The 12309-nt window shown below is 36.7% G+C and overlaps 1 pseudogene; it reads right to left on the bottom strand.

Annotated features, from left to right (window-relative positions):
- Window positions 1–3805: 3805 nt before the first annotated feature.
- LOC102479269 (UPF0235 protein C15orf40 homolog pseudogene) overlaps window positions 3806–12309 on the bottom strand; it is a 10225-nt pseudogene continuing 1721 nt past the window's right edge.

The following is a 12309-nucleotide window of genomic DNA, read 5'->3' on the forward strand; positions in this document are numbered from 1 at the left end:
CACCCGCTCCAGGACGCGAACTGTGGTCAACTCCGTGGGAGTCCAGCGACATAGCCATTACGCTAACTGCTGGTTCCCAATAAATAATTCTTAAAAAAATTTTTTAGAAAAGCCCAAACTGAATAACCATTAGGCCAATAAAAGAAATAAAAAGGACATTTAAAATTTTTCCTAAAACAAATTAAAAGCACAATATACCAAGACCTATGAGACACAATAAAAGCAGTACTAAAATGGAAGTTTATAGCAATCAGCACCTATATAAAAAATAATTTAGGGAACCAGCAGTTAGCGTAATGGCTATGTCGCTGGACTCCCACGTAGTCGACCGCGGTTCGTGTCCCGGACCCAGTGGCTTAAAACTCACGCAGGGCGCGTGTGCGTGTGTGCCCAGGATCCCGAGAGGAGAATGGACGAGAAGGGATTGCGGCGTGACCATCCCCCCTGGGGGGTGATTTCTCGCTTTCTGTCTCTATGTCTCTCTCTGTCTGTCTGGCGAGCGCACGCGCCCTACAGTGAAAATCTCTCAAAAAAAAAAAAAATTAAAAAATTAAAAAAAAAAATTTAAACAAAGTAAGATACACTTTAAGAAACTAACTAGAAAAGCAAGAATAAACTAAATCCAAAATTAGCAGAAAAAAATAAATGATAAAGATCAGAACAGAAATAAGCAAAAGTGAGATTAAAAAAATCAAGACAAAAGATTAATTTTTTTAAAAAAAAGATAAATAAAATCAATAAGCCATTAAGTGAGACTTTAAAAAAAAAAAGGACAATAAGTTTATGTTGCCATAAGCCAGAAAATTTGTGGTAATTTGCTAGAGCAATAATAGGAAAATAATTTAATGAGTAAGTATGTATAAGGGTCTTCAAAAAGTTCATGAGAAATGAATGCCATAAAATGTTATGGATGGATTTCAAAATTTTTTGCCTCAAAATAAACTGGAACTTTAATCCTATTTTTATAAAATTTTTGAATTCCACTTATATTTCAAATTGAGGAGGAGATTTTGAGATCCTCAAATGCTTTCACCAAAAATTAAAAAATTAATTAATTAATTAATTAATTAATTTTTGCCATAGGTTACATGAATTGCCAGAGAGAGACAGTGAAAAGGAAAGTAATAAATCAGCCCGCAAGTGGGATGGCCACATCATGATCCCTTCTCCTCCATTATCTTCCTGGGATTTTGTGCACATGCACACATGTGCCCGGCAGATTTTTAAACTGCCAGATCTAGGACTGGAGCTACAGCCAGACACGTGGAAGTCCATAGCCTTAACCAGCATGTCACCTGCTGGCCCTCAAAAGATTTAATTGTATAGACTGACAATCTATAGTTTGACCTTTCTTCCATTCTCTAGACCCTCATCTTAGTTATTTTATATGGATTTAATTTATTGGTTACTTGATTGACATTTCTTCTAACTTGCTTGCCATGGTCCAGTTCCACACCCAGTTATTTATTTCTGATGTCCTCAGCTAGATTAATTTTTCTCTTCTCTGGAATGCTTATATAGATGGAGTGTCTAGATCTCTTGTATCTCTTTCTGATGGTGCCTCACCTCTCCAACTCACAAAACCTTTTAAAAACTACCATGAGAGGTTCAAAATAATAATGCAAGTAAGTGTGACTAATATTACAACAAATATGCCAAAAATGTCACTGGACTCCGACGTAGTCAACCACGATTCGTGTCCTGGACCCGGTGGCTTAAAACTCACATTGGGTGCATGTGCGTGCATGCCCAAGATCCCAAGAGGAGAATGGAGGAGAAGGGACTGCAGTGTGGCCATTCGCCCTGGGGGGTGATTTCTCGCTTTCTGTTTCTCTGTCTCTCTCTGTCTGGCGAGTGCACATGCCCTATAACAAAAACCTCTAAAAAAAAAAAAAAGCCAACAAAAAAAATGTCATATCTAAAAATCATAGACAAGGATGTGACTAAGCAACAGCAGAATCTTTGGATAAGGTCTTCAGAAGGCAGGGATCATGCTTGATTTTGCATACTCCTCAGATCTAGGCATAGGGCTCATGTCCAACAGCCACTTGGTCTGACTAGCAGCTAGAGCTAATGGTTTTATAGTAGTAATCATCCAGAGCACGTTTTTGGTTGAACCACTACAAACTATGGCATTTATATATTCCATAGCCTCAAACACCTACCTTGAAAGAATTGTCCATAGAAACATTTGATATTTTCTTAAAATGTTTGTTCCTGATTTCTGTATTTGTATGCAATTAAAATTGGTCAAAATTGAATATTTTAATCCATCAGGATAAGTCATAAGAAACATATTTTTATGCCAATACAGATATTTTCTTAGTCAATAAAGTGATCTATAGGACATACACACAAAATTAGAAAGTGAAAAAAGGAAAAGACAAGACTTTAGTCTATCCTAGGTCAAGTTTGTATGGGAAACACTTTATTCACAGAGATATTTCATGAATTGTACACTTTCTGGAAAGGCTGTGAGTTTTTCAGTGTTTTCATAATTCATAATATGTTCTTACCCTCAGGGAAAACATTCACCAGTATCATTGGAAATAGTGATAGACTGCACCTTCATTCTGATATTATGGTCGCTGGGTTAAAATAACCACAGCCACTCAGTCTCACTCTCAAACAGGTTTTTACTTCTCTCCGATACTTGCCTAAAGATTCTGGCATAAGCTTCAGAATACAATTTGTGTTTTCAATATATACGGACAGATGTAGGGCCTTGCACCAGGTACTCTGAACTATTGGTGCTTTATAAAATAAACTCTTGCGACCAGCAGGTGGCATAATGGTAAAGTCGTTGACTCCCACGTAGTGGACCATGGTTTGAGTTCCAGATCTGGCAGCTTAAACTCACGCTGTTTGTGTGTGTGTGTGTGTGTGTGTGTGTGTGTGTGTGTATGTGTGCGCCCAAGATCCGGAGAGGATAATGGACAAGAAGGGATTGCAGCATGGCCATTTTCCCAGGGGGTGATTTCTTGCTTTCTATCTCTCTGTCCCTCTCTGTCTTTCCAGTGTGCACATGTGCCCTGTAGAAAAAAATCTCTCACCAAAAAAATAAATAAAATAAAATAAAACTTTTGGTCTAAGTCACTAAGGTGACATTGCTTAGAAACAAATAGATAATAGGCACAAGAAAAGATGCCCAACATAATTAGTCCTTAGGAAAACATGAATTAAAATATAAAGTGATACTTCTTTACACAGTATAGGAAGTTATAATGAAGATGACAAGTACCAACAAGAATTTACGAGGATATGGAGAAACTAGAATTCTCGTACATTGCTGTATGACTCCTTATGTAGTAAAGAAAGGAAAATATCTGCTTCAGAAAATGGTTTAGTAGTTCCTCATAATTTAAACATAGAATTAACATATGACTCAGACATTCCATTTCCAGGTGTTTTCTGTGCCTGCAACTGGGTACCTGAATGTGGTTGGAGAAACACGCAACACAATGCTGATTGTTTTTACTTTACATTCATGAACATTAACCTCAAGGCAGTCTTGTGTCCGACATATAAGAGTCCTTTAAAGACTTCATGGTAGATAGAATTGAAGTATGAATTTATTTATTTCAAATCCATGCATAGGTTTTCATAACATACATTTTCATGAGCTTTTGGAAAATCCCTTTCATATCTATTCCAGTCTTTGTCAAAGAAAGATAGAATAAAAAAAGGCAATGTCTTTTCCTTCTCTTTTTCATACTTCCAATACTTCATTCCTTCTTGATACCCTGATGCTGATGATCTGGGTCCCTCATTTTCAGTGAACAGGCACATTCATAGTACTTCACTGTTACGCTCCTATCACATCTTCCCAGCCACCTGCAACTTTATCCATAAACCACAACTTCACTCTCAGTGGGTAACCTCCCTCCCTTTCTTGCTTTATTATTATTATTGGCTTGGCTTCCTTTAACATTTTATCCAAGACCTCTTCTGGAGCTGTAGAACCAAATGCTTTACTACCTTTTCACGAGATTTATGGCCCTTACCCAAAAACACTTTTCCTGAGTTCTAGGACCTTGGAAAGATAACGGCAGAGCTCAGCTTCAGCTTCTCCTTCTGATGGAGTAGCTTTGGCCACTACATTTAGGACTTCCGTTGTCAGATCTTTGTTGGGAGTCAGCTTCGCATGGACCGCTATGGTGACACAGCCTTTGGGTCCACTGCCACAGGAGCCGAGAGAGGAGGTGGTTTCTCTGGTACCTTGTCTGGCTTTTACCCTTGTTTGTCGCACCTACTTCCTTAGGTATCTTGGAACCACGAGGGAGGCAAACACAGGCCTGAACTCCCAGATCCTGCCGCAAATGGCCTCAGCTGACAGCCCAGCCTGAGCATCCTGGCTCTCCTAAACTAAGGCTCCTTCCACTGATTCACAAATTCCTACCCGCCCCCTTTTTTTTTCATGATATGCCTCTGCAAATGTCCCCCTATTGCATCATCAATTTTCGGAGGCTTTCGTATTATTCCCATAAAAGCATACAAAAATGCTCTAATATGTTCTTCTTTTTAAAATATACCCCCTCCAGCTTCTGCCTCATTCTTTTGTTCCTATTTACAGAAATGCTTGCTGAAGAGCTGCCTAAAGTCATTGTATGCCTTGGCCCCTTCGTTCTTTCAGGAATTCACCTTATTTCAGGTTTTCTTCCCACTTTTTGACTCTTCATGTTATTTGAGCAGATTCAGTCAGGAAATAACTGACTGACTCAAATTCATGCCTAGAACTTTATCTATTTTTTCTCACTTATCCCCAAACAACCCTCCAGAGTACATATGATTATATGTAATGCATGACCACATATTACTGATATTCAAGGCTATCTGGAATTCCGGCAACTTCAACTGTCGAGAGACTACCGTATACCCCAATACAAGGAAGACTCAACTTTAGTAGAACTGCTCTTGTTCTGGATCTCCTTGTAGATGAAATAAGGGAATTTTCAAACATTTCCTGTCATAATCTACATTAATTATTTAGAAAATCAGGAAGAGCTGAAGTTTATTTATGAAATATGTTACAAGGGGAAACAAAGATTTGAACTGAAGCCATGTTTTCACTTCAAAATAGATGACTTTGTGTCTTCTAAAAAAATGGGCCACAGAGGTAAGACCAAAGCAAGTTTACAATTTTCCAAACCACACCTAACCCTATTGTTCCAGCCTTGACAATGACCCTTACTTAGAATATTTGCTCTCGGTTGCCTAAGAGATGAGGTGAAAATATTTCTGAGGTTGATATTTCCAGAAAATATCTCTGTTCCCACTGAAGGGTTGAGGTTTGAGAATAGTAGAGTTGAATTTGCAGATGCTACACGTTCATGAAGTGGCAAGGCTCTACTTCATACTTTGAAGTCAGCCAATCTTGCCCTAAAGGATTATACAAAAGAGCTTTTCAACAGGGTTATGGATAAATATATAATTTCTTTAGAAGTTGTCATTCCTTTTGACACTTAAATATTTGATTAATTAATATAAAAAGGAAGATTACGTACCTGAAATAACCATGTGAATCATGACTGCTAGCATGATTATACCCTGCAGGTGAAAATTGGTTTGACCTTTTCATATAAAGAAATCATCTGTAGTACTATTACTGTTCTGTGACACATCGCGTTTTCTCCTCAACATTAAAGAGAGCATGGCGGATAAAAACACGTTATTCACATTCATCTAATGACTTTTAAATTTACTTTATTTGATGTTTAGGTAGATAATAATTGTCATGATTTTCAAATAAAAACTCATCAAAATTCAGTGAAAAGCTCATCATTCGTGTCTCAGATTTCATCTCACTTTCAGAGGTTACTACTTTTATTTGTTGGTTGGATATCCTTTCAAAGAGTTTTAAAATATATATTTAATTAAGAGACTTAACAGAACAAGGAATGTAAAATGCTCTGTTGAGAATGATGCATATGGTAATATGCTTGATCTGATTATCACATATCCCATGCATATGTTGAAAAACCATACTGTGCAGTTAGAGATGTACAATGACACAATGTAAATATGAAAATATATGTATGCGATTAAGACAAATACGTATTTCTATTTTTATTTGTTACCCAAAAGTAACCTACTGATTTTCTTTATTTTTTAATTACTAAACAGTGCCTATACTCACCAACGAGATGTAGAGAGACAGATTGAGGGAGAGAGAGAAAGTACCCTCCATGGGGAGTGCTTATGCTATAGTCCCTTCTCCATTTCTCTACCCCTTAGAGATTTGGGGCACACATGTACACATGTACACATGCCTGGCATGATTTTTATGTTTCTAGAGCTGAAAACTAAACTGCAGAAGGTCATGTAGTATCTATTTCTTTCACCCATTGGGCCCTGCAGTCAATCCAATCTACTGATTTTTAAACTTAATAATACACTTTGAAAAAATTTTGATATCAGTACCCAGAAGGTAGTATCCTATTGCATGACTGCATCTTTGTTAAAAAGATATTTAGGCTCTTTCTAGTCTTCCGTTACTTCTAATACTTTAACGACAAATAAATTTGTATGTACATGAATTTAAAAACATTTTTTTTAAAGAGAGAGATGTTTGCTATAGGGCACATGTGCTTGCGGGAGAGACAGAGAGAAAGTGAGACCTGTCCCCCCCAGGGAGGAAGGCCATGCCACAATCTCTTCTCCTCCATTCTCCTCTTGGGATTTTGAGCACACACGCACAGAAACTCAGCGTGAATAGTAAGCTACTAGATCTGGGACTCAAACTACAGTCAACTACGTGAGATTCTAGTGACATAATCATTATGCCATCTGCTGGTCCCTGAAAATTTTTTTTTTTTTTTTGGAGAGGTTTTTGTTATAGGGTGAATGCACTTGCTAGAAAGAGAGAGACAGAGCGACAGAGAGACAGAAAGGGAGAAATCACCCCCCAGGAGGGATGGCACCCTGCAATCTTTTCTCCTCCATTCTCTTTTCAGGATCATGGGCACACGTGCCCGGCGTGAGTTTAAGCCACCGGGTCCAGAACTCGAATTGTGGTCAACTACATGAGAGTCCAGCTACATAGCCATTACATTATCTGCTGGTTCTGGTCTGAATTTTTTAAATTAGTCAATATGGTAAATTGTGTTTTGAAGAGTTGATTCACTACATTACTCACCAGCAGTACATGAGAGAGTCTCCCATACTTTCAAATAGTTTATCCTAGTTCATCCTTTGCCTTGTCTTATGGTGTTAAATGTCTGTTGTTTTCTCCTTTTTAACATCCAAAAGTTTTATTTTTTCTCATATTGTCAAACTCTTCAATCTACTCTTTATGGCTTTGGATTTAAGGTTTTGCCCCTATTTTCTTCTAGAACTTTTCTTGTTTATTTCTGTGTATGAACTTTAGAATTAGTTTTTCTGGTCTGCAAAGTTCTGTTTTGGTAAAATTACTTGATCTGACATTTACAAGCTATAAGCTAGAGACCAAGAAAGCTGGTGTAGTAATTTCAGTTTGAGTTGACTACCAAGGATCAGGAGAACTGATATTATGCATTCTAGTTCAGCTTTGAAGGATATGAGAACCAGAGGGTTGATGGTCTAAGTCTTAGTCTGAGGGTAGAAGATCCACGTTCTGACTCAAATAGTCAAGAAGAGAATTCTTTCTTCTGTGTTCTATTCAGATCCTTGGTGGATTGGATAACACCCCACATCAGAGAGGGCAATCTTCATCACTTAGTCCATCAATTCAAATGCTAATCTCTTCCAGAAACACCCTTATAGATATGTATGGAAGTAATTTTTAACTAGATATCTGGGCATTCTGTTGTTCCCTCTAGTTAGCACATAAGGTTAACCACCACATACCTCTCAATTCCAACGTTTAAATCTTTAACTTATTTCTCTTTTCTTCACAGACTTCTAACCCCAGTATAATGTTAAAAAAAAAAGTTATAATACTTGCTTTATGGCATTTTCTCTTATATTACTGGAAAGACCTTTAATATTTTATCTTTGAACATGACTTTTGGGCTAAGGTGGATGTATTTATCTTAAGAAACAATCCATATATGCTAAATAGCAGAGTTTTTTAAAAATTCAAGAATAGCTTTTGAATTTTCAAATGCTTTTTGAATATATCTATAAATAATCCCATGGCTTTTGCTATTTACATCTTTCTCTATAATTATTTACCTGAATAAATTTTCTAATGCTGAATTATTTTTGCTTTCTTGGATTTTACATTTATAAGATTGATCTTTTAGTTTTCTGTATGAGCAGATCTTGTTAGATTTTGACATTATTACTTTGTGCTTTTACAATCTAATTTTGAACATTATTTCTTTTCTGCACTTTTTTTTTTTAAAGGTGGGTTCTGACTATGTCATGGTCCTTTTGCCTCAGCCTCTGGAAAGCTGAAACTACAGGCTCACACAACCACACCGGGCTCTTCCAGGCGTAATCTTCCTACGTTGTCCACGCTAGTCGTGAACTCCTATCTTCCTGCCTCAGCCTATCAAGTGACTGAAACTAAGGCACATACCGCCACATCTTTATTTTATTAGGTTGGGCCAGGAATCAAACCTGAGCCTTCTGGAAGGCCTCTGCTTGCTGGTAGGAGTGTCAACTGGCATGCACAATGGCTGTGACATTTTTTGCACTTTTTAATAGTTAAATACCTTAAGAATCACTCATTCTTTGATGATTTGGAAAAATCCTCCTTTGAAAATCATATCAGGTTGATAATTTGTTGGAGGAAGAAAGATCATTGACAATTTTCTCAATTTTTTTCTCTTTAGATTTTCTATGTCCTCTAAAGTCAATTTTAGTTCATCATATTTGCTATGAAAACTATCCATTTAGTCCAGGTTTTCACATGTATTTTCCTATAGTAGATCATGCATTTTCAGTGGGGACAACATATCTTTAATGATACAATGGTTAGTTTCTCTCATTAGAAGCATATTAAATTAAAATTTTTACTTGAGGGAGCAAAGGAAAAAAAAGGTTGAGAAATACTCTTGTATCAATACATTAAAGTAGTCTTTAGGACTATATTAACATTTTATGTTCCTATGTTTCTATGTCTTATTTCTTATTTTTTGTTTTTAAATCTTTTTCTCTAGATTAGTTTAACAGTTATTTTGAATATTTAATTTTTAATTTTTAAAAATCAAATTTTAGAATTGTGTATTATTTCTAATCAACTTCTAACTCACTTACTGATTTTTCTAAATTGTTTAATTCCTTTTTTATATTTTCTGTTTATTTAATAGTTGCTTTTGTAACTTTTCGAGTTGGAGCTTAATTAAGCTTAAGCTGTATTACATAATTATAATAAAGAGTATTTTAATTCTCATTTTAAGAAATCTTATAATGTTTGCTCAAAAAAATATTTAAGATAGTTTTTTGTTTATAATTTTAAAGAGGAAAGATTTCTATTTTTCTGATTTTCCTATTTCTGTTTTTATGGAATTCTTATCATAAAATGTTGTCCACACTAGGTCAGATAATGGCGTGGAGGTTAAGGCTCTGAATCCTACATGAGTGACTTACAGTTCAAGTCCTAGACTGGGTACCTTGAGAATCACGTTGGGAGCGTGTATGCACATGCCCAAAATCCTGAGTGGAGAATGGAGAAGGGACTGTGGCATAGCCAACCTGCTTGAGGAGTGATTTCTCAATTTTCCTCTCTCCATCTCTTTCACTCTGTTGTGCACACATGCCCTATAGCAAAAACAACAAGAACAACAAAAATGAATGTCATATATGCTACTATTTTTGCACTTTATCTTTATGGTTTCTTAATATATGGCCATTCTTCATCTATGTAATATTAGCCTTTAAAAAGAACATGTACTCTTGGGGCTGGCAAATGGCATGGTGGTTAAAATGCTGGACTCCCACATGGCCAATTGCAGTTTGAATCCTGGAACTGATGACTTGTTTTCTCATTCTCTCTCTCTCTCTGGTCAAACTAATAATAATAACAACAATAATAACAATAATAATAATAATAAATTAAATTAAATAAATAATTCTAAAAAATAAAAAAGAACATATACTCACTCTCTACTTTTGAGGCACAAAGCCTGAAATATCCAGATTTAGACTGAGAAAGAGGAGTTAAATTCCTCTAGGGCTGACTTCACAGCTTAATGGTGAAGAAAGTCAGATTTCAAATGGTTCACTGTGGTTCAAATTCTGAATCCTCAAGTTTGAAAACACATCAGTCACATCTATCTGAGAGCCCCAAATCCTGACATGATGGAGAAAGGGAGGAGAAGGGGTTGTGGGTGACTGTGTCCCATTGGGGAATGCTTTCTCCCTCTGTTTCCTTTTTTCTATCTTTTTCAATGTGTATCTTGTATCAGTATAGATTTTGCTTTTAAGGCAGTTTTTAAAAAATAGCTTAAAATTGTCTCAATCCATTGATATATAGATGTATATGCTTGTGTATGTTTCTCTTTCACAGTGTCTGGTTTTCTTTGCTGTGTATGTACGTGCGTGCACATGTGCACGTGTGTGTATGGTTCCTTTGAGTTTTAGAAAGGCGTGCATTAAGGTGTAGTTTGCTTTCTAGTGGCTATCTTTGTAATTGTATTTTATGGAATAGTCATAATCCTCTATTGCTTTAGTTACAGCAATGCTACAATAGCATGCATCCTCTTTTCTAGACACTGCATTTTATCTACTATATATTTTCTTCAAATATTACCTTTCTGAGTATTTATCTTTGCACCATAGTCATGCTTACTCTACCACTTGTTTGTCCACTTTAAATGACATTTTCAACCCCAACAGTTTTAGATGAATCTATCAGTAAATTCATTCTAATTATCACCACCTTTCCCTTCACCTGTTAATACTTGCGACTTATGCTATTTCTACACTTTCAAAGCCTATACCATTCATACATTTTTTATAGTCTTAGTTTAATAGTAATAATATATTCACCAGTCCTCTGAGAAAGTTTTTCTATATTTATTCCAGTAGATTCCCTCATACAGGAAGAATATTTTTTGACTTCTAATGTTTTAAAATATTACTTTTCTATTTGATAAACAACTTGGCTAGATATAAAACCCTTAGATCATACTGTCTTCTCGAAGAACGTTGTACATTTCTTCCTTTGTTGTTAGGCTTTGCATATTTATTGCCTTGGAGAAGACTAAAGTTATGTTATTTTTCCTCATACAAGACTTGATCTTTTTGCTTTTCTTCTTTTTTTTTTTTCTTTTTCTTTTTTTGGAGAGGTTTTTGCTATAGGAAGTGTGTGCTTGCCAGCCAGGCAGAGAGAAACAGAGAGACAGAAAGCGAGAAATCACCCCCCCGGGGGGATGGCCTTGCCACAATCCCTTCTCCTCCATTCTCCTCTTGGGATCTTGGGCACGCACACACAAGCGCCTGGCGTGAGTTTAAGCCACAGGGTCCGGGAGTCGAACTGCAGTCAACTACATGGGAGTCCAGCGACATAGCCATTACGTCAACTGCTGGTCCCCTTGCTTTTCCTTTTCAAGGATACTTTGTTTATATTTAAAATTCAGCAATTTAGTAACTTATTATGTTGGTGTTTTAGCACTGCTCACTATTTAAAAAAATTATTACAAGAATTATTTATTCAACTTTATTTTTGTTATTATTTTAGAGAGATTTTTGCTATAGGGCATGTATGTACATTCACTAGATAGAGAGACAAAGCAAGAAATTACCCGCCCCCCCTCCCGGGAGGATGGCCACACTGCAATCCCTTCTCTTCCATTTTCCTCTTGGGATTTTGGGCATGCATGTACATATTTCTAAAGTGAATTTAAGCCACTGGGTCCAGGATTCAAACTGTGGTCAACTGCATAGAGTCCAGCAACGTAACCATTACGCCATCTGCTGGTCCCTCTTATTATTTTTTGATTTGACCAGAGAGAGATGGAGAGAGAGAGAGAGAGAGAGAGAGGGAAAGTGAAAAACCAAGCCACTCAGTCCAGGTCTCAAACCATGGTCGGCCATGTGGGAGTTCAGCACCCTATCCACCATGCCACCTGCTGGCCCAACTACTGCTCGCTATTGAGTGAATTATTTTTCTGGTCAAAGTTGTTGGAGAAAGTTCCTGAAGTAAAGATTTCAAGATAGCATTCCCGCTCCTACTTTCTGTGGCAAATTGTTTTATTAATGGCCTCCAACAATAGACATCTCCCTTTATCCATGCCCTTATATAATCCCCTCCCACATTGGCTCTGGGTTTAGCTATGTGACTTGCTTTAGCCAGTGGGGCATTAGCAAACATACCACATTCAGAAACTTGAAAGAGTCTGAACATTGGGTCTGCCCCCTCTCTTGCTGTTGGGACCTCTACTT

The sequence above is a fragment of the Tupaia chinensis genome, unplaced genomic scaffold (assembly GCF_000334495.1).
Source record: "Tupaia chinensis unplaced genomic scaffold, TupChi_1.0 Scaffold000215_1, whole genome shotgun sequence".
Classification (NCBI taxonomy): domain Eukaryota; kingdom Metazoa; phylum Chordata; class Mammalia; order Scandentia; family Tupaiidae; genus Tupaia; species Tupaia belangeri.